General features: G+C 40.3%; 1 long non-coding RNA gene across 1 annotated transcript in view; it reads left to right on the forward strand.

Moving 5' to 3' along the window:
• The window catches only part of LOC147176655 (uncharacterized), a 195,181-nt gene that overhangs the window by 72,422 nt on the left and 97,923 nt on the right, over nucleotides 1–24,836 (forward strand). The window contains exon 4 of the long non-coding RNA XR_015094334.1: nucleotides 22,109–22,228. This is a non-coding gene — a long non-coding RNA (uncharacterized LOC147176655). The remainder of the gene's footprint in view (nucleotides 1–22,108; nucleotides 22,229–24,836) is intronic.

Consider the following 24,836-nt stretch of genomic DNA (forward strand, 5'->3'; position numbering starts at 1 on the left):
TCAATACGGCGCAGCGCTTTGTTTCAAACAAAGACATATGCGCTTGTTTGTGCTGTCTGGAGCTATATCCAGATTTGGAGGTCAAACAAGACACAAATGCGCAAAGGATAACGCATATCCCATAATTGACTGAACCTGATGAAGAGAGCTTTTCAATAAGCAAGTCATTAGAAAATCCATTGGACTGACGCCTCACATGGAACCATAAAGAGGAAATTGTCTGGTTCAAAATAGCAAACCGTGTCTGGAGTGCATACGAACACATCACGTGTGAAATAAACAACGAAGTCAATTTTCCCTGTGAGTGTGCTGTTCTTCACTTGCTGTTAGAAAATAGCAGGACGGTTTATCGTAATACATAATATACTGTGACGTGCGGTCAGAATAGGCAAGGTAGGCACTGCCTATCCCAGGCTAAAATGAAAGTTGGCTTTTTCTATTTATTTTAATTATGTGTTTCATTTCAGAACTACACTACCTATAGGTTTAAAAGTGACAACATGTGGTGATTTTCATACCTCAATTAAAAATGACTCATTCCTTTGTCTGGCCTGCAGGCAAAACTGCTGCAAAAATTATCCTACTTAAGGCACACCGCTACTGTGCTTTTCCCAGGCCTGTCCACGTAGCGATGTGTGTTCGCGCATGCATAGTCAGGTTCCTAGTAGAAAAGTCCTTTATGCAAGATAGGCAGATCGCTATGCAGCCTTTTACGTATTATTCTTATGCGAACGTACGTTCGCACAGTGCATTCGTGAATTTAAAACACACTTAGCAAAGCGGTAAGATGACGCCACTCTGGAGATAATGACATTATTTTCACGCCTTTCTTTTGAGGGAAAACGCCAACATTTGAGGGATGGGAGACCAACACCTTGGCTACCGGACCTTCAGCAAAGTAAGGGACAAAGACTTATTCGTACTTTTAACAAAAAATGGTGCAAGAGGAAAGACTTGCTTTGTGGATGTGCTTCAATTAACTGGCTGTTTCACTTTACATGGTGTTTGGCATTGCTACTGCTATTGTTAGCTTGATTTTGTGAGAAATTAGGCTGTTTTACAGGGAGATATTTGTTACTTTGTTACATTCTTTCCGGGCGTCCGGGCGGGTTTGAAATTTTTCCGTTTTTCATTGTGCACGGCAACGTTTACTGTGGCTGGCTGACTGCGCACTGGCTGTGACGCTGGCCCAGAACTTTAGCTTAGTGACAAGTGTTGAGCTGCCGTACCAATAGGTACGAAAATGTAAGACTTCAAAAGAGAGTAATGTTTTGTTTTGTTTTTTTCTACCCATACAGAACATATGTTAAAACAAAAGTTTGAATGTATGGCATCTTGTATCTGGAGTATCAAGTATCTTGAAGTCGGGCTGAGTGTTCTTTTTCTTTGGAAATTAAAATATGGTCACCCTAGGATACGTTGTACACTCGCCTGCCGACACACAAATTTGTAATTGGTGTGTGTGTGTCTCAATTTGCGACTGCCTGCCTACCCAAATCTAGAGCTCACTGCACGTCACTGATAATATATGATTAAATGAGGTCGACAACAACAAAATCAGATTTTATTTAATCTTATTAATTTAATTCTCTGTGACGTCACCTGAGTGGTAGACGTAGTGCAAGAGAACCTGGCAACTTCTGCAATTTTATTTAATTTTTTTACCATAATCATCATTCTACCATCCTCATGCTCAAGCATGTTGATATAGGGAATACGCACTAAAACTAAAACAAACTTTAGACAGCATGCTACTTCTTATCAATTCACACAGATAGACCATAAAGGTCAAACTTGGGGCGACGTGGGTAAACATAAAAGTGAAGCTGACAAAGAAAGTCCAAACTTTGCTTGTTTTTTTCTGCTGGGGGAAAGCTACCAATTTTGAGTCGTCGCCTAAATATCATCACCCTCAATGGCTTAAGTCATATTTTGACAAAAAAACAAAAAAGTTTATTTTTGGCCTAAAACATCTTAAGATGCTGGTCATAGTCTAAATCATTAGTTAAACTCAATTCTAGCCCCTAAATCATTCACACAATATCATCAGTATTTGGTTCAGTTTTCTAAAATAAAAAAATTTAAAGAAAGAAAAAGAAAAGACTTGAGGCATAATTTCAGGAAGCCTAATAACAATTGTGTCACAATGGAAATCAACAAAACTACTAGAAATAACCCACTAAAAAGAACAATTGTGTGAACGGCAACAGACAACCTTGAATTAAGTTGCTCAGACAAACGTAGCAGATGTTGCTGTTGGCTGGTACAGTTTGACAGCGGACAGCTTGTAGCGAGTCGCGAATGTTGTCTGTGTACTGTATACACAGACAGCGCGTTTTGTCAGCCTGTTTATTCTTCGGCCTTCGCAACTTTGCTGCTGCAACATGGCCAGGCATGGACACGTGCGCACAAGTTCATATGGTAGCCCCCCTCCCCCTGCACCCTCACCCACCTGCCTTATCAGGCATGACGAGGGGTCTATCTTGGCCGAGGCCGCAAAGCTACTTTGAAGCATCTGTCAATGCCCCCCCCTTAGCTCCCCCCAGCCCCATTACGGGATAAATGTATGTGTGTGGGGTCTATCTCATGGGCAGCCGGAAGGTACAAGACATAATACACACAGTGGACATGGGCATTAAACTGTTCAGTCTTGTTATTGAATGCAGCAGCAAAGAAAATATTATAGCTTTATTTATTTCCCTTCTCAAACTGTTGAGAACAATCTTGTACAAAACTGAGCTTTCTCTCTTTCAGTTTTAATTACATTGTCACACTACGTTATCTTATCAACCTTGCCTACCTATCCTACCTTACCTGCTAGCTAGCCTACCTTACCTAACCGTACCTCACTTACCTGCCTCTTCACACCAAAAGTAGATGCTTGAATATATTGTATAGCTATTGACAGATTTTCAATGAAATGGAACATTTATTTAAGGTGGTATAGTTGCGATGGCGATGTTTGACAACCTCTCATGACGACTTGTCTATTGTGTTCTTTGTTAGCCCCCCATTAGACCGAGCGACAGCATCGTGAGGAGGCCTTTGGTCTTTTTTTCATGCATTGACAATGACAACCACGTTTCCTTTCATGCTTCTCCATTCTCCTCACTTCAACATTGGTACACACAATTATATCATTAGGCAAAGCAACAATTACTTTAGCATTTTGGTATAGCTGCTTATTTTGTCTTTTGTTGCATATACTGTTCATAACCAACAATAGCCATTTTGAAAAATGAACTATCACAACCACGATATTACTACACGCACACATGGTTGAGGGGGACTTAAAAATGTTAGAAACAAACAAACAAAAACAACAGGAATGTGTGAGAACCTGGGATCCAAACCTAAACCCTCAGAAGTGTGAGCCAGACGTGCTAACCGCGTATTCACTGTGCTGCCTAGCTTTATAACATATTTGTTTAAAAATATATATATATATCCACATGGCTCAGTGTGTTTTACGAGTGAAGTGTCAAAACAATGGACAAATTAAGATTATGAACGCAGCCTTTGCAGTTAGCTGTATTTGAACCCGCCCCGTCACACAGAAAAAAACACGCATACACATTCTCCCATGCTGAAAATTATATGTGACGTCAACCATGAAAAACTTTATTATTCCCAATGAGAAGTTAGTGAAACATTTACTTCACAGGGTGCAGGCTAGCCCACGGTTCTCCCCCACAAACCACCAGCAGTCTGGATGACTTTGACAGCCCAGCTTGCCAATACCGACCTACTTACAATACATATTTTACCTGAACTTTACCCACCTATCTTGCCTAGCCACATTAGCTAAACAACCGTCGCAACTGCTATACCTCTCGGACTCATAATATAGCATTAAGCTATAAAAAACAACAACATCAACTGTAATAAATGATGCATAAAGGGGATTTCCAATGTTGTCTCTGGCTGTTGTTGCTTTTGCTTTGTTGTGGACTTGTTATGCGCTATTCCCATGGGATGATTAGCAACACAAAGCCAACCTCAAAACATGCTTTGAGGATGCAAAGTGGTTTGGATTACCCAGATAACATGACAAGTCCTTTGACAAACCAGCGCCCTGAAGGTGAAGCCCGCGAAAGGGTAGAGAACGGTATTTGATCCATAATAACGTGTTTGTGTCTACAACTGTGATAAATATTGTAGTAGTCGCGGGATGTGCGTCTCCGCCTCTGTGGTGGAGTACATATCATTCTCAGCGGGGCAGGGCGGGAGCTCCTGTGGCTTCTCCCGCTGACCGACTCTGTTCTCTTTCCTGCTTGCTAACAGGGATTGCTCGTGGAGCAGGAAGGAAACGCGTCTCTTGTGTTGCATTTTTTATACGGATCATTAAAGGTGCCGATCGCTTTGTCGAGTAGGCAACCACTGAAGTTCTTTACAATTCAGCTTTAAGTAGTGCACTATCACGGTGTGTGTGTGCTCTCTCTGCCGACCGACTGAGCAAGGGTTTTTAACCGTAACTATATCCACCTAGCTTACCTTGTTTAACTAACTAGCTTACCTGACATCTTGCCTACTTACCCTCCCCCACCTACCGACCTACCCTTTATTACTGCTCTATGGCTTCCTCCCTTCATACCCGATGCTATCCTAACCTTATTCTACTTCTCTCACCTTTCCTATCGTTTACCTACTCACCCTACCCTATCGTACTTTACCATATTTACCTGCCTAGGTATTCTAGTTCATTCAGGCTTTTCTCTTTCATTTGTTGTCACATACCTTTAACAAAGCTGCAGCCTTCCGAGTGAAGGCAAACACTAAGGCCACGGGTCATATCACCAAGTAATGAGCTGGGTCTCTCTGTATGAAGCTCATTTAATCACAGCAAAATTGCATATTTTAGTGGTCATAAAATCAGATCGTCATCATGGAGCCTGCTATCGATAAAAGCATTATGCGCATGAGTTGTCTTTGAGGGCAATGACCCACTTTAGGTGGCAGGTTTCAAGGCCAAGAAAAAAAGGGTGCTGTGCCCCTCCAAAAATCTGACGAATGTAATGAAATCAGCCTTGGAAAAGTTTTTTTTTTCTTTATGGTGAGGGGGCGAGTCCATGAATAGTGTAAGGAGAATATGTTCCCGGGTCATGTTGGCACTTGATATTTACCTGTAGTAGATAAGTCAAATGTAATTTCCCTGTGCAAATATGTGTGAAATTAAATGCACAAAAAAAGGGGACAGCTTCACGGGCCCCCGGATTTATCGGGGGGCACCCACCTGTCGTCTATATTTTATTGCATGTTCACTTTAAGAGAGAAATATCATAAATGACTTTATGACATTTCATGTCTGGGTGGTTCCGCCTTACTGCGCCGAGGCGGCCTGGCAGCGGATACGCGCTAAGTAGTTCTGCATTGGTTGCGATAAAGTGGTAGCTTGTGATCCAAACGGCCCGCAAATCTACTTAAAGTACATTTTTATATTGCTGATAGATTGCATGCGATAAACTGCTTGGCTGCACTGCATGTAAATCTCATCACAGAGCTTGCAGGGACCTCCCACATGCAAAGAAAGTTCCATTTCTAAGACTTTATATATGCAACTTTACCAACTACACTACCTTGAACTTTCACTATTCCAATTAGGATCGAAGATTCTAATTAAATGGAGGAGAAAGTCTTAAATTCCAAGTAACTGCAACAAGATCCAATATGCCCAGCCGTCTTGATTTTTGTTCAGAATTTGTGTGAGAATTTTGAATGCCAGGGGCATACCAAAGATGAATACATGTACTCTTACACTAATGTTTATAAAACATGCCTGTTTGAATAGTATTGTTTTCCTCAGTCAGAACGTCCCTTCAGTCCATAACTAACCTACACTACGCTTTTCCACACTAATGTCACCACATACACCGTCAACAAGTCCTTCAACAATAACGACCATAATGGTCGTTTTACCATGCACCAAAATACGACCAAGTGTTACCTATTGTAGTTTAGCGACCTCTATCGGCCATGTTAAATAGTGAACAAAAAAAACAAACTGAGACTTGAACCCGGATCGTCTGGTCAAGGGACTAATGTCTAACTTACTGAGCTAACAGTCCAGTAATCATGAGGGTTAGTGTCACACACAAAAAAAAAGAAAGAAGGCGGCACAGTGAAGTTGTACAGTTTCAAAACATGTAGTCAACACTAAAACAATCACTGGGCAAATAGTTCAGTCAGATAAACACTCGTCTTCTGACCAGACGGACTGGGTTAAAGCCTCACTTTAGTATATTTGCGCTTATTAGCATGGCCGATAGAGGTCGCTAAACTAAAATATGTAACACTTAGTTGTAATTTGGCACCTTTTGAAAACGACCTATGTGGTCGTAGTTATTGGAGGAATGCCTCAATACCGTTGCTATCCTGCGAAAAACACTTATGTCCAATGTTTCCCTTTAAAAAAAAAAAATTTGGGGGGATGTCCGCATTCAGTTTTATCCCTTAAATGTAAAAATGTAAAAAAAAAAAAGATAAAAATGGACATGTGTTTTTCACAGAAGACCAACGATATGTGGAAACTTCATGACATAAAAACCGTTGCACACTGACCGATGCCTCAGAACCCCACTGAACTCTTCTGCCGTGACTCCTTTTCACTTTTCCCCTCGCAAAGCATTGCGTGCCATTTGTAACCTCAAAACGTTGTAAACCAGACACCTTATATGTTTTTACTACATTACTTTGTTTTGACTCACGTTTTGGCTTTCAATTTACAAGTTGAAAATCCCTGTGTTAAAGTAGCACTAAGGAACTTTTCAACCGTAATAAAATATTTTCATATCTCTTCTGATGAAACATCGACTAAATGGTACCTTTACCATGGCCTGAAGGGGGTTTGTATCATTTTTATTAGCACTTAGCAACTTTGAGGAGGATGGTAGGAAAGAAACACTGCCACACAAAAAAACTACAAATGTGCTGAATGCTTTATGGTTACTTCCCCCCTTCCTCATTCGTTACAAAGACAGAAGTCAATTTGAGTGTCTACGCACGATTACTGCTTTCCTGGCAGAAGCTGCAAAACAACTGAAAAGTTTTGTTTGTGAAGAGAAAAAAGAAAACAGGAAAAGGGGAGCTTCCCGGATAAATGGACAGTCAAGGATCAACATTGGCCCGGATTTCACTTACTGGCGTGAGCTAAAAAACGACGCAATGCGCTTGTCCTCATGGGAAATGTGGTATTCCTTCAGACATAACAATACAGCTTTTTTTTCATATGGCCCCGCCATCATCAACATAAACTGAAAGTTCCTTAGTGTTGCTTACCAATTTGCCCATAGGAAATAGTGTAATGTAAATAGAAAAAAAATCAGCGAATCAGTGCATCTGCCAACGCTGCAGCGTTGCTTCTTGTTTGGTTTCAGCAAGAGCAATTTGCGCCTCTGTCAAAAAAGCTGCTGGCTGGCGGGGTCAGAGTGCGACGCTGAGACCGTGTTGGCCTTTCTGTCTGGCTGCACCTGTTTCACCGCATTAAACGCTCGCCACGCTCCTTGGGGGTATTTGGGGAGGGGGGGGGGGCGGGGGGGGTTAACACGTCAACACACACACACCAGCATATGGAAGGTCGGGAGTAATGAAGGTGATGTATTGTGTTAAAGGTTAGCCTGTCTGCAGGATGCTAATTGTTCTGTCAAAAATATGCAATTGGCGCACCCAAAGGCCACGCATCCATTTTCTGTTTAGCGAGTGTGTGTGTTTGTGTGTGTCGTCTATCTTATTTATGCTGCATGTTTGCGTTGGCTGCCCCGTGTACAAAAATAGTTCGGAAATAGCCGCGGCAATGTTTGTACGAGGTGATCAATTTGCACAACGCGAGGACGAGCTGAAGTTGCACTGATGGACGACGTGTTCTCAGTGGTCGGGCGAGCTTGATTTACAAAGCCCGGTGGGGCTCATCAGTACCTGACAGGGCACAATCCAATACAAACACCCAATACGACCTCTTTACACTGACCTTGGCTGGAACTTTCTGTCTTTTGCCCCTGTGATGCGACTGGGAGGTATTTTGTCTTACAGGTATTTTTCGACAATCTTACAGTATAATTAAAAAATAACCTGGATAAAAGTTTGACAAATGTACACAAAATTGGCTGGACTAGTCTAAACACGGCATTCTGATTAATATTGCGCTTATGGAATATGATTTAAGCAGAATATCCAAGGTGGCCAATCACAACCAATCGCAGCTCACCTGTTTTCTGGGTTTGGTCATGTGACGTTTGCAAGCTCATTTTCAGTCGACAGCAGTAGCCTACAAAGCAAAATGGCCGCCCCCTGAAATGGATAAAATCGACTATTTTATTTCTTTTGTCATCATGTGCTAGTGTGTGACACTAGTCCTAACTGTTTTTGGTCACTTAAAAAATACTTCCCATGAGCGACCCAAGATGCAGCAGGCTTTAGAGTCCTCAAATTAGCTGACACATTTCAGCGAAGCGGCGTTGATTAAAGGCCTCTTCCTCTGTAACGGTGAGCTGGTCCTGTCGCCACAGGCTGGCTTTGCTTTAAGGAGAGTCGCTCTGTCAGAGCGGCCGGTAATGAGGGCCACGTTGTGCAGCGACGCCGCTCGCACTTGCGCTACAGTCTCGAGGTTAAATGATATGACAGGCTCGCCTGCCTTTAAAGGTCAGCAGGATTTTTTATTGCCAGCACCGTGCCCGGAGTTTATTGAAATGCTAATGTATTACGGCTGCAGGATAACTGGAAGTGTGGCATCACCATGATGAAGAGTTTTCATATTCCTCAAGGGGGGATAAAGGCTAATTTTACAGGAAAAAGTCTTATTTCTTAAGAAAGATATTTTTAGCAAAAAATGGTCCTACATATATATATATATTTTACTTTTTATCAAGAAAAAAAGTCATAAAGAAAACTAATGCTCTAAAAAGCTTTTATTTTTTTAAAAGGTCATATTTTGAAGTCATCCTTTTTTACAACTGAAGATGACATCATCTGTGCTGAGGAAGTAGGTAACAACCAATCATGGCTCACCTGTTTTCTGGGTTTGGTCAGTAAACTGAGCCATGATTGGTCGTTGCCTTCTTCCTGAGCACAGGTTATGTCATCTTAGTAGACAGCAAGTGGAAAAAAGAATGACAGCCATTTTGTAGGCCAGTGTCATTCATTTTTACCCGGTAAACTGAAATAATTGAGAAAAAAAACTCTTAAAACTTTTTCCTGTAAATATGTCTTTATAATCAGTTTGCCCCAGTACTGTACTACTTTCCTAGCTGCCTATTGTACGTACGATTGCAGAGCAGCATGACCATTAGCCATTATTGTCTTCAGTGTAAATCATCACCTCATTTATAGCCTGAATATAATTTTTTTCCAGTCTCGTACTATTAGTGCTATTGTTTCGTCTGCCACTCGTTCATTTTTATGGCCTCTGTACATGAATTTGCCTTTTCAAGCCAAACACGCATTTATTTTAAAGTTTGTCGTAAAGCGTTACGGCTCGACATAATGTCGTCTGGCACGATACTCACATTGAGCGCGTGCGTGATATGTGGACAAGTGGACGATGGCAACGCGGCCATTCTGTCAATAGGCGGGGTGTCGTTAAAGTTTTATGCCCGTACTTTAATCCTCTCAAAATGGACACACACACACCCGTGTGCGCACGCACGCACGCACACACACACACACACACACACACACACACACACACACACACACACACACACACACACACACGCACACGGTGTTTTGTCTGGGGTCAGCAATGCTTCGTGGATTCTACCTCGTGGATGCGTTCCAGGCCGAGCGCTCGCATATGCTCAGTGCTGGGAAACTTGCTGACTGCGGCGTAACAATGCAGAGCCCCGTGGAGCACATCTGTGAAGTTCTGGCCCTGGCCGACACAGACATAGACACGCAGACCGCATACGCAAACACACACACATACACACATGCAGAGCAACGAGGGTGGAATGAAAAGTATATTTTTCAAATAAATGACTTCTTTTTTTTTGGTGAGGGTGCGTGTTAATTGGCGCTTCAGGCTGCCCTGGCGTATCACCGGTGAGCTTATTCATCATTACAAGTCTCCAATTGCGCTTGCTTTAAGGAATCAATGAACTCTCACACTTTGAAATAGTCAACAACTCCTTGGAAAACAGCCAACGACAGGGGAAAAAACACACACACACGCCGAATCTCATAAGTGTAATGTATTTCACTTCAAATAGCCGACAAACGAGGTCAAAGTTGGCCTAATGTAATGAACGTGACTGGGCCACACTTTTGGCTAATCCTCAAATTTGATGCCATAAGCTTCACAATTTGGCACCCACTTCCCACTGAGAATAACTGCTTCTGATTATGTCTGATCTTGGATGAATTCCCAAGTAGGAAGTTGATCACTGGGATGCAACCAAAAAGGACTACTTCAAAACAGAACGCTACAAAAATAAACTGCCCACCTCTGACTTGCAGTATGCGACTGTGTGATCAGCTAGCTAGCTTAGCGTAGTTCTCGAGGGCAGCTATCTGGTGAATGTGGTTGTTCATAGGCTACGTAATGCACCGGCAAGAGTCAACTTATGATAACTTTTTTAGCAATCTTGGCGGGCTGACTTGACTTCAAATTGAGGCTGGCCTGACCACAGTCAAGCTTGACTGACAGAGTTGTGATGCTCTTAACAGAGGCGGGCAAAACCGTCGTTCCGTCCACCCGTCATCGATGGATGCCCACACAGTCAATTCTGTTAGAGTAACTTTTACTTTAAATAGAGTCTATTTGGTCCCACAAGTTTTACGAGTTTTGAAATATTATTATTATTATTATTATTAAGTTACACAAGGGTTGAGGAACGGACAGAAGGCGGGGTGGCGGGGGTGTTGGTAGTGGGGGCCATTGCTTGCGATTGGTGCTCTTTTTTTGCGGAACAAGGACTTGAAGACTTGGAATTTACCTACACAGTCAATTCTGTAGAGTAAATTTGACTCTAGAGTGGGACCAAATAGACTCAGTTTTAGAGTAATATTTACACTTGGAAGAGAGTAAAATAAAGAATCGGGAAAAAATAAAAAACAAAAGTGACTCAGGGGTGGAGGAACGAACTCACGACCTTCAGCTTGGGAGACAGCCGATCTACTCCATGAGCCACGCAGGTCCTGCTTTCTGTTAGTATATCGCTCATGACAGCTGCAGCTGATTCCATGATTCCATGGACTCTTCTCCAAGTGACCAAAACCGATGTCTTTGGTCTCTTGGAGATAAGCAAACAGGAGGAGGGGCATAGCCCAGGTGGTAGTGGGGCAGTCTCCCAAGCTGAAGGTTGTGAGTTTGTTACTCAACCCTTGAATGACTTTAATTTATTTATTTATATTCAATTGTTTTATTTTACTCTCTTCCTAGTGTACATCTTAGCCTACTCTAAAACTGAGTCTACGTATTTGGCACCATTATAAATATAGTAAATTTTTCTCTAAAAAGAGTCAAATTTACTTTGTAAAATGGCTGTCCATTTTGGTTTAAAGGTGCCATTTTCAGGTGTTGTACCTAAACTCCTAGGGAATATACTCACCCGACCTATATAAAATATATATTTTTTGTTGTTGTTGTTATATCTATTGTTGGATGCTATTAAACTGAGAAGGTCTACAATCAAGTGTAGTAGTGTTTAGTACCTACTATTGTGACGATGGCGTGCTAATGAGCCTCTTTTGTTGCCACAACAGTTGGCGTTCTCCCGACGCTGTGCTTTAAACGATTTCGCTTTAAGCGCACACAAGTGCATCCTATAAACGTATACATGTTCCAGATGTCTCTGATGAGTCAATAAGTGTTTTCCAATTCCAGCAAAGCGCCTTTCGCGCTCGCTCGGTTCCCCACCGGCAGCTCACTGGCCACACGTATAATGATCGATGTGACAAATAGGGGCAGGTCCGGACAACAAAGGAATGCGCCGCCCGAGAACTCAATGAGGCTATTTATAATGGAGGCTTTGTCCATCGGAGTAACGATCTCACGGTGCAGGGCTGGGACCCCCTTCCAACGGGCTGTCGCTGCAGACAAAACAGCAAAATAACCCCTGGGCGGTGGGCATTGTGCTGTCGTGCAGGTTTTTCAAACATGTTTGGTTGGGCCGGCCATTTATTATATTATTTGAAAAAAAGCGTTCCATGTGAGGTGGGCTCAAGTGTCACATTTACAATTTGTGTCTGATATATAAAGTAGTTTGATAGCGGTAACTCATTCACTCCCAGCCATTTTCACTGAAGCAACCCCCTTCGCTCCCGGTTGTTTTACTGGATTTTGACTGATATTGCAAGGCCCACAGAATATGGTGTTCTATTGCTATAAAAACATGGAACCTACCAAAAGAAAGATTAGAGTTTCTTCTTTTATCGGGAAAAATTCGGTGAAAAGTATATTTCTATCTGTTTCCGTTTTGCAGCAATTAGCATTAGAATATAGCTAAATTTTATCATTATTCACAAATCTGTTTAGAAATGTGGGTAAACAAGTTTTTTCAACATGGCCCTGGTTGATCTCGTATACTCTTGCTGCCACCTGCTGACCGTTTTTGTAATTACTGCTTCACCCGTCTCTGCAGTTCAGAGGCTTCTTCAAAGCCTTTTGTATGCTCTAACATTAAGGAAAAAAAACATTTAAAAAAATGGATGAATACGTCGTAAAACATTTAAAATTGATATTTCGACCTTTTTGGGGGCAAATGAGTTAAGGATTGACCAATGAGTCCTCAAAGCCTACAGTGATAGAATAAACATTCATTTACCTTTGACAGTGGAGGGATTCTGAGATCTTTTCAAAAATCCTGTTTTACAAAAGGTATTATTTTATTTTTTAAAGTACTTTTCATTGGTGTTGCAGCTGGTAAAGAACAAGGCCAGTGAAGCGCACTCGTCATCATGTGAGCGAGAGATGACATTCCGAGACTCATTCCTGCGAGTAACAGGCTCGCTGCCTCGGACACGTTAGCGCTCCATTGTCGGGTAATTGAGGTCTTATCACTTTGTGAGATGCGGTCACGAGAAAACAGACAATCAGAGCTTTTTCTCAAACGGAGAGATTGCCAACGGCATTGCCAAATAATCGATACGGTGAAGTACCATGTGGCCGCTGTCTCCAAATGCAGTTTTTCACAACCTTCTTTAAACCTCAAGTTGTGTAAACTGCAGATGGAACATTTATCGTGTCGTAAATTCAAGTCCTAGTGAGTAGCTCAAATGAGCGGAATCCAGCTCCTAAGAATTTCTTAAACCCAAAGTATTCCCCAAAACTATGACGGCCAAAAGACTACTGAAGCAAATGAAGATGTGGAATTAATTCTGATGATCAGAACTTTTGGAACCATTTTTCTTTGATTAGTCCGGTTTTATTTTAGCATCAAGCTTGTGTCTAAGCTAAGATGGAGCATGCTTCCAAACCTTTTCTGCATCCCCACTTAACGGGCTGGAGAATGAATAGCTAATATTACTTCTTCATGAATATGCGAATCTGTCTTACAGCCGAAAAACAATCCATCAATCTTCCTTTTGTAGTTTCAAGGCCCAGGAAACGAACATTCTCACCCCACAAATGTTTAACTCGGGCTAATACAGTAATAATGAATAATTTTATTGAATACCCTGACTTTTGAAAGCTTTAGATCACCCATTGGAATCTTACCTATGTGATTGATCCCAAGCCTGAAGAAGTGCAGTGAGCTAAGACTTCAATCGAATCGCTGGCCAACTCTTAATTGATATTGTTCAATAAAGAAAAACGAATAAAATAATTATAATCCACTAGGGCTGGATTTAAAAAATCTATATAGAATAGATTTTCCTTTTTGAGCCTGATATCGATTCATAAAACCATGAATTCCTTTTCCCATACATTTACAAGAAAATAGCATTTTAAAGGCACATTTTTCGTATCTTACTGTTTTCTTGAAATGTATTGTTCACATGAATTTAAAAGTTTTGTCTTTATGACCATTCAGAATCTTTATTTACAATTATTGAATTCTTTAACCAGTTACTGCCTCCGCAAAATTTTATTTGAAATGTGTTTGTGGCGTTTTTAATCATGCCCTTGATCTTTAAGAAGAATTGATGTTCCATCATTAGCAATATCATTGATCAATTCAATGAATATCGAATGAATTGAAGCGGATTAAATTGAATCCGTAAAAATCGATAGAGGAAACTAGAATCAATACCAAGCCCGACAACCCCCCACAATAGAAAATCTAAAATCTCACCAAATTAACTCCAATTAAGGCAGCATAATTATGCTTGTTGTGCCACTGTCAATGCAACTACTCTTCTCGCCAGTTATTCAAGATAATGCCACCTTGCACAAAAGAAAAAACTAAACATAATGATGAGAACAAATTTATAGACAGAAAAAAAAAAGTCCACTGCAATCATGGGCACATGCATGTCATTAAAATAATTAGATTTCCTCCTCCTGCCAGTTATTCATGAAAGCTGCCACCTTGTACAATAGAAATAAACAAAACTCCCAGAAACAGTGAGAGTGATCACTAATCAAACCATAATTAGGCCTGGCTTGTCTCTCTCTCTCGCTCTTTCCTTTTTTAATAGAAGCCATGGCATTGTAACACAGCCCGCTAATGTCAATAAGTGTGTCACTGCATCCCACTGCTCTGTCTCGCCCAATTACATTATATTAATATGGCGTAATTACAGCGAGAAGATTGAAGGAGAAATTTAATGTTTCGCAGCACGAGGGCGATGGTGATGATGGTGGTTGGGGGGGCCGAGGGGCTTTGAGGGGTGCAACGCTGGGACTGGATGAGGGATGGCTTCATCTGGCCTCGCTTGACTACGCTGCGTGTATGTGTGTGCGCGCGTGTATATACGTGTCGACTTGCTTGAGTGATGCCACCGCGCTGATAGCTTGTCAACAAAATTCACATCAGGCGGCGGCGGCGTTAATGAGCGTTCTGACGATTCACACTGCTGACTTTTAATTAATTCCAAGACGACAAGACGGCACCTCGTATGACTCGCCGCCTAAGTAGTAAACACACTTACCAACATAGTACACACAACGGCGGCCATATTTGTCTTGGTAGTTTGGAATTTACTGCTGTATGTTGCAGTCTACACCACGAGGTGGTACCAACTGCTCGCTGTGCAAATCTGGAATTAGATCTTCAGTATAGTGTTTGGTGATGACATAATGACAACAAAAAAAAAAGAACTGTTGAACGAGACAAAAACCAACAAAGAATAGAAAAAAAGTACTTTAAAACAATGTGGAACTTTACGGAAGCGTGCATCATACATTTTTGACTGGCGAGTACCTTCAAACGTATTTAAATGCATTCGAACGTACAGGGAATGTTCGAGTTAACGTCGTACGCGACCTACGTCGTTTCGACTTAACGGCGCCTGTGCCTCGCCAGTAGCACCTTCTTTTTCGTTAATTTCCTACAGTAATCACGCCAATTTAAAGTTATTTAAAGATGTGTTGTGACGTCCATCGAGCAGGTCGGCTCGCCATCAGGCGCGTCACATTTCCGTGTTGAGGTTTGAATTAACTCAATGAATGTCCGTGTGGAAACACAAAATATTGGTTCGCGCAAAATATATATTTTTATTTTTTTTTATTACTGTCGTCAAAGTATTTTGATGTAAATATCGCCTTAAACGGTGAAATCCGTGAAATTTAAGTTGAAATTCGGGTTACATCGCCAGCGTAGAAACGTAACTCAGCCGTAACTCGAGGACTCCCTGTGCTCACAAATACATTCAAACATGCTCGCTAAATGCTAAAAACATGGCATTTTCCCATAATGCCACGGGCCGAGTGAAAAACACGCTTTTTTTTTTTAAGCATTTGGCCCACATTATAACCAATATGTTTGAAAATTGAGTCAACATTGTTTATTCGTGACTTTAATGATTTATTATTATGTGTGCAGTGCATGCTTTAGGCAATTTTCCCATAATGCAATGGGGTATTGACTTAAAGTAATAAGCCTGTAGCAAAATTGTAAAATATTTTATGTTTGTAGCATTGAACCTATTTGCGTATTTAAAGCCAGTCAAAAATATTCACTCCGCATTGGCACCTCAACGCTTCTGTACAACTTTAACTAATATTCATACTTTAGATTTTTTATTTTGTAGTGTCAGGTTGAGCTTGTAGCAGTTCAAAAAAACACAACAATATTAGTGAGTGACTGGCAGGTGCTTTCTGGCATCAATAAACATTCAAACAAGTGGGGAAAAAACACCAACAAAGTCTCAAAGCAACCAAAATATTGATACATTTAATCCCACTGAACTTGCCTCCTGTTTGACCCATTTTCCCACCTAAGAGACTGTGGGCATAATTAACAATGTGATGAAGCGAGCACAATAAACGCGCATGTCAAATCTCTCGTTGTCGGCCAAGGTACGGCTGAGCAATTTTCTGATGAATCGGAACTGAACGGGAAGTGGCAGCATCCAGACTGACAGCTCCCAGTTGACGTCTTGCCTCTTGGAAAATACAAATAAGAAACTGCTCTCAACCAGTTACAATATGGGAGACCTTGTTTCAACATTGCCTCATGTCATTGTCATGATGGAATGGCTAATATAAACATATTTTGCATGAAAATGTAAAAACAAAAACCCACAGAAAATTACAGAGTGAAATCTCCAAATCTGTATATCAACGTAGCCTAGTGTGATAGCTAGATGTTCGTTACCACTTTTTTTAAGACCGATACCAATACTCAAATCTTCAGTACTCACCGATACTGATACCAAGTGCCGATACCATTAGTACTTATGATACATAAACTTTCCAATAAACAATAACAGATAATTTAAAAAATGACATATATATATCCCAACTATAGCAAATTTCGGTAAAATTGAATGAAATTAATGGCAATTATATATATTTTTAATTTACATATAAAAGTCGTTTTGCATAAAAAGCCCACAATAAAATTAATTAAAAAAAATGAAACAAATAATCCAGTGGCCTTAAAGCGAGATTTCCAAATATGTAATAATATTGTCAGACACAGGATTTTTGCTTACAGAGGAAAAATACAAACTAGAGGGACAATGGCATTCAATATCAAAAATTAGTTTGTCAATATACTATTTTGTCATGACCCACTGACTAAAACCTTTTTTTTTTTTTTTTGCCTGAATGTAATTTTCTTCTCAACCCAGCCTAAACGCTTGCGTCAAATCCCTCGCCGTTGTCGCGGCCGCGGCTGAGCACTTTTCTGATGAATCGGAACCAAACGTGAAGCAGACGCACCGAGACTGACAGCTCCCAGTCGGTGTCTTGCGAAGAAGAGTCACTTCCTCTGACTGACAGGCCAGTTCGGGCGGGTTTGTGGCGGCTGCGTTCTCAAATGCCTGTTCTCAAGCATGGCGCCCTCTGAGGAGGAAGCAACCAACAACAAAACAAGATTAAGACGTGAAGATGTTTGAAAAGGCACAGTCGAGCGTTTCGACTCTTGCCGTTCATTTATCTCCCATTATGTTGCACGCCCAAGCAAAGCCGCAAGATTTATGGCCACTCCAGAGCAACAAATATGAGCCTTTTTCCTCATTTATTGACGTCAAAAAGCTCCTACATCAAGTAAACATCCCTACAACAAATTTTGGCTTTTCAGTTTGGTGCGTAAGAACACAACATGGAGCAACGTTGTCATTGTTAGGCTTGGATCAGGTTTAGACATTAGGGGTTAAAGGTAGGTTAACAGGTAGAGTTTAGGTGGTAAGATTATTGTTCTGAGTTAGGGTTCAAGTTTGTTTTGGGTTAATTTTGGGTTTGGTTAGATAAGCATTAGGGGGAATGTTAGGGCAACAATTTAGGGCAGTTTTAGAGATAGGGTTAAGGAGCTAGCATTGAGGATTAGGGGTTAGATTATTGTTTGGGGTGAAGGTGAGTTTTAGGGGTTAGGGTTTGGTTAGATTAGCATTTGGGGCAATGGCTAGCTCTAGAATTACAGTCAGTTTTAGAGCTAGGGCTAGGAGCTAGAGTTTATAGGTTTAGGGTTAAATATTGTTTGTTATTAGGATGAGGTTTAGGGGTTAGGGTTCAGGTTTCTTCTGAGTTAGAGTTTGGTTAGATTAGCATGAGGTGTAATGGTTAGCTTTTGCGTTAAAGTTATAGCGAAGGTTAGCGCAAGCGTTTTTTTAAGGTTTAGGGGCAGACCTCGGGTTAGGGGTTAGAGTTAGGGTAGTTTTCGTGTTTGATTACAGAGAGGGTTTGGAGTTCGCATTTTGATAATGTCCGGGTTTAGGGTGGCATTTGAACTAATACCGCTTTGCAAAGTCAACTTGAGTGCCTTACTTTAAGGGAATACTCCCCAACAACCTCCGGTCCTCTGTTACAGGACGAATGTGCGGCTATCAGAACTTTGTCTGAAGTAGTGCAATAACACACGTCAATAACGTTTCATATTTTTATTTAAGAATTCCCTTTGTGAGTCCAGCTCAATATTTTTTGCGGGCATGACTTGTGCTACTTGTCACGCGCAAGCAATCAAAACTTATTCATTCCTAATTGTGTTTTTTAATCAATCGTGAGGGTGGTCACAGCATACAACAGAGTGTTTGTATACGACTGAGCTAATGTATCAAACCCCAGGGTAATTCATTACAATTAGCGGCTACTCATTAAGGTAAGTAATGCTACCGCCTCAGCTCAACGGCAAATCTAATCAAGGACACAAGTCAGGCCTTCACTGGGGGAAATTCATAATATAGAAGGACAACAATAGCTAAATGTCATTTGAGGGATGTTTGGAAGCACCTTGTTCTGACTAAATTGTCCTGCGGGACTGACGGATGGAATGTCACAGAATAACGGGAACATCGCAGCACACCCCTGACGGGAATCACGTTTTACTGATTAAGGCCATGGCCACAAAGATATGGAGCCGATGTATTTCTTTTTTGTTTAAAAAAAAATGCCCATTCGTAATTTATTTATCTACACAGATGCTAAAATGCTGTAGTATATATGCCAGGCCTGAAGTGGCGCTGTAGCTCCGCCTCACGAAGTCGCCACAATCAGAGAATGAGAAGTCTGTTCGATGTAAACATGTACAATGGTTGTAATTACGTATATTTTATATTATGTATTTTCTATTTTAAAATCAATAAATTTTTAAGCCAAAGCAGCGTATTTGCTTTCATTAGTAAAGTACACAATATTATTGTTTATTGATTTATTTTTTTGGCACTGATTCAGTTATACATTTTAACCTGTCCCTAAACTCATGTAAATTATTTTTCCAGGATTTTTCGACATGAGGTGGATCAGTACATATACATTGTCAGCACATGCAGTGACAAGGAAAAAAAAAGTTGTTTTCTCTCCATCTGTTGACCAACATGAGGAAAAGCTCTGACTCAGGCGTTGTCAAGCTCCATTAACCGAGAAGATGTCCCTAAAATCTGGACTCCAATTAAGAGCTAACGCTAATTAAGATCATTTTAGAGCTCAGGATGTGCTGACTGTGCTTTGTTGTTGCAAACAGGAATGGCATGAATGGACAGCAAGGGGAGTCCTGCTGAAGCCGTTAACCTTTTCATTTGTTTAAAAAAATGTTCATTGGCCAATATGACCTGCTGCTTGTTTGACCGTCAATACATTTAATATATTATGTGCATTTAAAAAAAACTGCATATATATGCAACAAAAAAGAAGAAAAGAGCAACAAAGTGAATATTTATTATACCATGTACATTCAAACATAATTTAAGAAAACTATAAGAAAAAAAGAAGTTTGTTTTAAGAGCAGAATTCATACACAAGGCAGTTCAGAGTGCTTTACAGTTACAGCTCCATAAAAATACAAGAAGGCTAATAAAATCATCCCATAAAACAAAAAATAACCATTAATTAATTTACAAAGGGCATTGCAGATAAATTACTTTCAGTTGACTGACTTTATTGAACTTATATTAAAGTGTTATGGACATTGGTTTTAGTTAATGAGGTGTGTGACCTAATACTTATGAACAATGCTGGCTCCCCCAGACACATCTGTAATGTTTTTTAAAATAATTTTTTTCAGGTTTTTAGTAGAATACAGCAATGGTACCCCGACTTACGAGTTACCCAGCTCGGGCTTATTTCGAGATATAAGCTGTGGTTTGACCAAATTGAAAAGAATAAACGAACAATGCCCTTCCAGGTTTTTATGTTTATTAATATTTGCCTCAATTAATTTTAAAATTGGACTGTAATTTAAACCACAACATAAAGGAGGGTTGGACACGGGATATTTTCCCCAAATGTGACAGTGGAGAGGTGGAGCGCCCCCGCAGGTGGTGGCCGACCACGACGAATTCGGCAGATGGCATCTGCAGCTGTTCCCAGGTAGACGAACTGGCAGGAGATTGGCCGGCGTTCCCTCCGGAAGCCAGCGCCGTCCCTGCGGGAATTCCCGGCCGCGATATGCCACGCTGACGAGCAACCTCTCCGAAGTGAAGGTTTCACACTTCAGACCTGCTCTCGCCCGTTGTTCCAACCCGCAAGTGAGCTGTGAGAGATCCGGTTGACTCTCTATTTAATATATTCCGATAGTGACGCCACCGGGTACAGCGGGGACTTCATCAATGACACCGGCAGTGACATTTGAATTTCAATAATAGAACAGAACGTGACAACTCAAGGAAACAAGTTTATTACCATTTGAAATCCCGCAGTCAGCAAATCACCGGGGCTAATAATAAAATTAATAAAGAGGGTGAGACTTCAAAGTCAGGCAAAAAAATAAATCCTAACTTTGTTTTGACAGTCCAAAGAAAAAAGTTCAACTTTCACAACAACGCTCAAATAACTTAGAGTCCACAATTAGAATGATAGTTTTCATTCATTCATGTCACTCTTAATTTGCCCAGATCCTGAGTTTCAACAAAAGTTAGGACTGAGGGTATAATATAATTATGTTCTTACAAATATGAAATATGATAAACTTGACTGTTGTATTTTTAAATCTGTATATCTGTAAAATAGGTTTTAAAAAAACACACTAAAAAGGTGAAACGTATGAGAATACTGTGGATATATTTGATTGTATACGTTTGGCACATTCTACTAAACCTTAGCAGAGGTCTACACATTTCCTGAATGCCATCGTAATTATCAATATGTTTTTTTCATTATTGTAATTTAGCTTTTTAAAGTGTGAAACCAGGCCTGGCATGACACAAAGTCACATTTTAGAGTAGAGACAATAATAATAAATACCTATGACAAAGGAGCCACATTTTGAAAGCAACATAAAGAAAATAGTGCAGGTCCTGATATCATCAATGTCAGATTCTGCTGCCATCTTCATATATTTGTACTCAATATAAATAAATGCTGAAAGATGAAGAAGAGACTCACTTCACTTACCGTGTGTCATCATTAGCAGCGTGGCATTCTGGCGTGATAATTTTGCTCTCATCTCATGTTTGGAATTATTCAAAGAATGTAATAATGCTTGTTATTCTCTGCCACCGTGACTAAAGAGGCCCAGCAAATCCCCCCCAAAAAAACAACCAAAAAAAAAACCCTTTATATCATTTATTATAAACATATCATTTACAAAATTTACACAATACACAATCTGCGTGTTGATTTCTCTCAGCCTAGTGGGGCATAAAATTGCAATAGTGTTCCAAGATGGCACTGGCAGAGGAAAATCAATTAATTGCTGCAACTCACTAATGTGTGTGTGTGTATGTAATGTTAGAACTGTAATTAGTATCAAGGTTCAATTCCGTTTTTTTCTCTGTCAGTTCAATGCCCATCTGTGCCTTTGCATTAATCTACACGTGTGACAACGGCAATACGATTTGTAGTTTGTTGAAATGGATGAAAGAGAAAAGGGGAAACATGTAAGTGTCATTGCAAAATTCATACATACGTTTCTGTCTTAACAGACAGGAACGTATGTATTGCTAAGTATGTGGAAGGTGGCAGATTCTGTTTTAATATGCAGGTGTGAGTATATACTGGTAAAAATATAAAAGGTTTTAAGAAATGTGGTTTTGGTATTTTGCTATGTTTACAATTGTGGATATTGTTGTCAGTCTTTTTTGCATTAAAAGATGGCCCAGCCCACTCAGTCTTCTCATTTCTTTGTTTTTCTTATAGGACTGGAGCTGTCTGTGGTACCCGAGGAAATGACTGGAGCTATCCGTGGTTACTGTTAAAAAGTGCACCTTCATCAGGAGGGAGGGTCTCAAAAAGTAGTTAGTACACAACCCTAAAAAGGTATTTCTTTTTTCTTTTTTTTAAGCAATAAATGACTGCTTGTGTTAGCATAAAAGGTAAATACAGTAAAACCAACTCAGATGTGCTTGAAAGTGCAAAAAAAGTGCAAACAAAACAAACTTCAACAATCTTGATGTAGTTTAAAAAAATACATAAATAAAATCATGCTTGAATATAAAGCAAATTGAAAAACTTGCTTGGAATTGGAAAGAAATGGAGCAAATATATATTTTTAATATTCTTTAGTGATGTATGTTGTCTGTTTAGTGTTTAAACGGGGTTAAGGGTTTACAGTTAGGTGAGGGTTAAGATATTAAGGGTCTATTGTTAGGGTTATGATTAACATTTGGGGATAAGATTCAGGTAACTTGGATGAAGGTAGGCATAGGGTTAGAATAAAGATTTAATAATTTGGGGAATTTCGTTTTTTTTATTTTTATTTTTTCGATCCTCTTGCACCCAACTTGGGAGAAGTCCACAGTGCCCAATTAGTTGACCCCAATCGAATGGTTGGTCACTCCTGATTGATTGGGATGGGGTCCGAATTAAGGGTGAAAATTAGGATTAAGATTAGGATGTATGATAATGATTATGTTTTGAGTTTGGCTCGTTAGGTTGGTTTGGGGTTAATGTTCTCATCTGTAGTGGGTAGAACAATGCCAGCCAAAATGTAGTCCAATAGTGCACGCTACTTAAAACTGTAAGTGAAAGAAATATACAGTACTATGTAAAACCAGTTATGCTCAAATTTGCATCTCATTTTTTTACTCCGCAAGGTGCTGCATTCCTTTTGTGTTGTCCACAATAAATGGCAATTGGAGTGGCTGCTTGCGGTCTTTTGGGCCCGAGTATTACTCAGTGCCGTGACGAGCTGCCGCAGCTTCTCTGGTAATTAGTCAAGTTTTTTTCGCAGCCCACTGAGCCTGCTGCTTGAGAGCGGCGGATGCGCCGTAATGACGTCCTCCCCGGTGGAAGTAAAATGGAGGCAATAAGGCGCGACAAATAGTCGTGACGCATGACGACGTGACCGCCGATCCCTGTGGACCATGGCCTGCTTATATAATTCCCTTTGTGGACATTATTGTCATTATTTTACTGTAGCTTTAGTTTTGCTAACAACAACAGATATTTGTTTTGTGGATTTACCAAGAAGGCAGTAGTCCCCCCCCCCCCCTTTCTCGGTATAAGTTGGCAAAGGTTAGAGTTTGGATTTGTTTGTTCTAGTCAGAACTACACCGGTCCTTATTTTGACCTGTCTTCTGTTAGTTGTCCAATATCAGTTTACTTCACACTTCTAGTTAGTTTTTGTGATACTGGATGGACATCCAATGGTAGCCAAAGTCAAAGATCAGATTAGTTGGACTTGGTAAGAACTCCAGAAGCCCTAGTTTTCTGTCTTTTTTAATCACTTATTTACATTTATTTTTATTTACATTTATTCTTAGTGATGCTGAAAAACCCAAAGTCACCAATCAGATTTTATTCTACAGTACTTTTTTCTATTTAGAACTTGAGCAGCTGTCGTTTTTGTGTACAACATCTATGAGATAACTGGTAAATGATGACTGGTAGCCATAAAAGGTTCGATATTTGAACTATTGTTTTGGTTTGAAACGACCTATTTTCGATATAAGCAAAAGCACACAGTAAAGTAGAGTAAATTTGACTCTTTTTAGAGTGGGACCAAATAGACTCAGTTTTAGAGTAAGGCTAAGATTTACACTTGGGACGAGAGTAAAATAAAGAATTAAAGACCTTCAGCTTGGGAGAGTGCCACACTACCACCTGAGCTATGCCCCTCCTACTGTTTGCTTATCTCCAAGACCAAATAGTTAGGAAGAACACAAAGCAGGAGCTGCGTGGCTCACGGAGTAGATCGGCTGCCTCCCAAGCTAAAGGTTGTGAGTTTGTTCCTCATACCTTGAGTGACTTTTTTGTTTTTCAATTCTTTATTTTACTCTCTTCCAAGTGTAAATATTACTCTAAAACTGAGTCTATTTGGTCCCACTCTAAATAGAGTCAAATCGACTCTACATATCTTACTGTGTATTGGAAGTGTGCCTGACAGTTGTATCTTGTTTCAAACAAACAAACAAAATGTGTCATATTTAGTAGGGATGGGCAAGTACTGATGCCAGGTATCGGGCCCATACCCAGCTTTAGTTCAAGGTATCGGTACTTGCGACAGTGGCTACCATTTTGCGATGAGGAACTAGAAATTAGAAGAATAGAAAATTGCTTTTTTTCCCAATTGATTACATGCAATTTTGTGGAAAAATGCTATATTGGGATTAACAGAGCTTTCCTTCAAATAATCTGTCATTGGATGGAAGGATGGATGTATTTGTGTGGAAATGTATACGCTTACTGGCATTGATCTGGGGGGGGAAAGTAGTATCAAGCATCCCGTAATTTTTGCCACATTTGCACTAATTTGAGGTGTAAACAATATGAGAAGCAGAGTGCTGTCTGTGGTTGACAAACTCACAATTGTGAAAAGAAGTCAATTTGAAGTCTTTGCCTTCCAATAGTTTTGCTCATGGGATGTGTCACGATTGCGTACTCAATAACAAACTGTTTGTTTTGTCACTTGACAGTTCACCGCAAA

The sequence above is a fragment of the Leptonotus elevatus genome, chromosome 3 (genome assembly GCF_054856555.1).
Source record: "Leptonotus elevatus isolate MCC_2025b chromosome 3, RoL_Lele_1.0, whole genome shotgun sequence".
Lineage (NCBI taxonomy): Eukaryota > Metazoa > Chordata > Actinopteri > Syngnathiformes > Syngnathidae > Leptonotus > Leptonotus elevatus.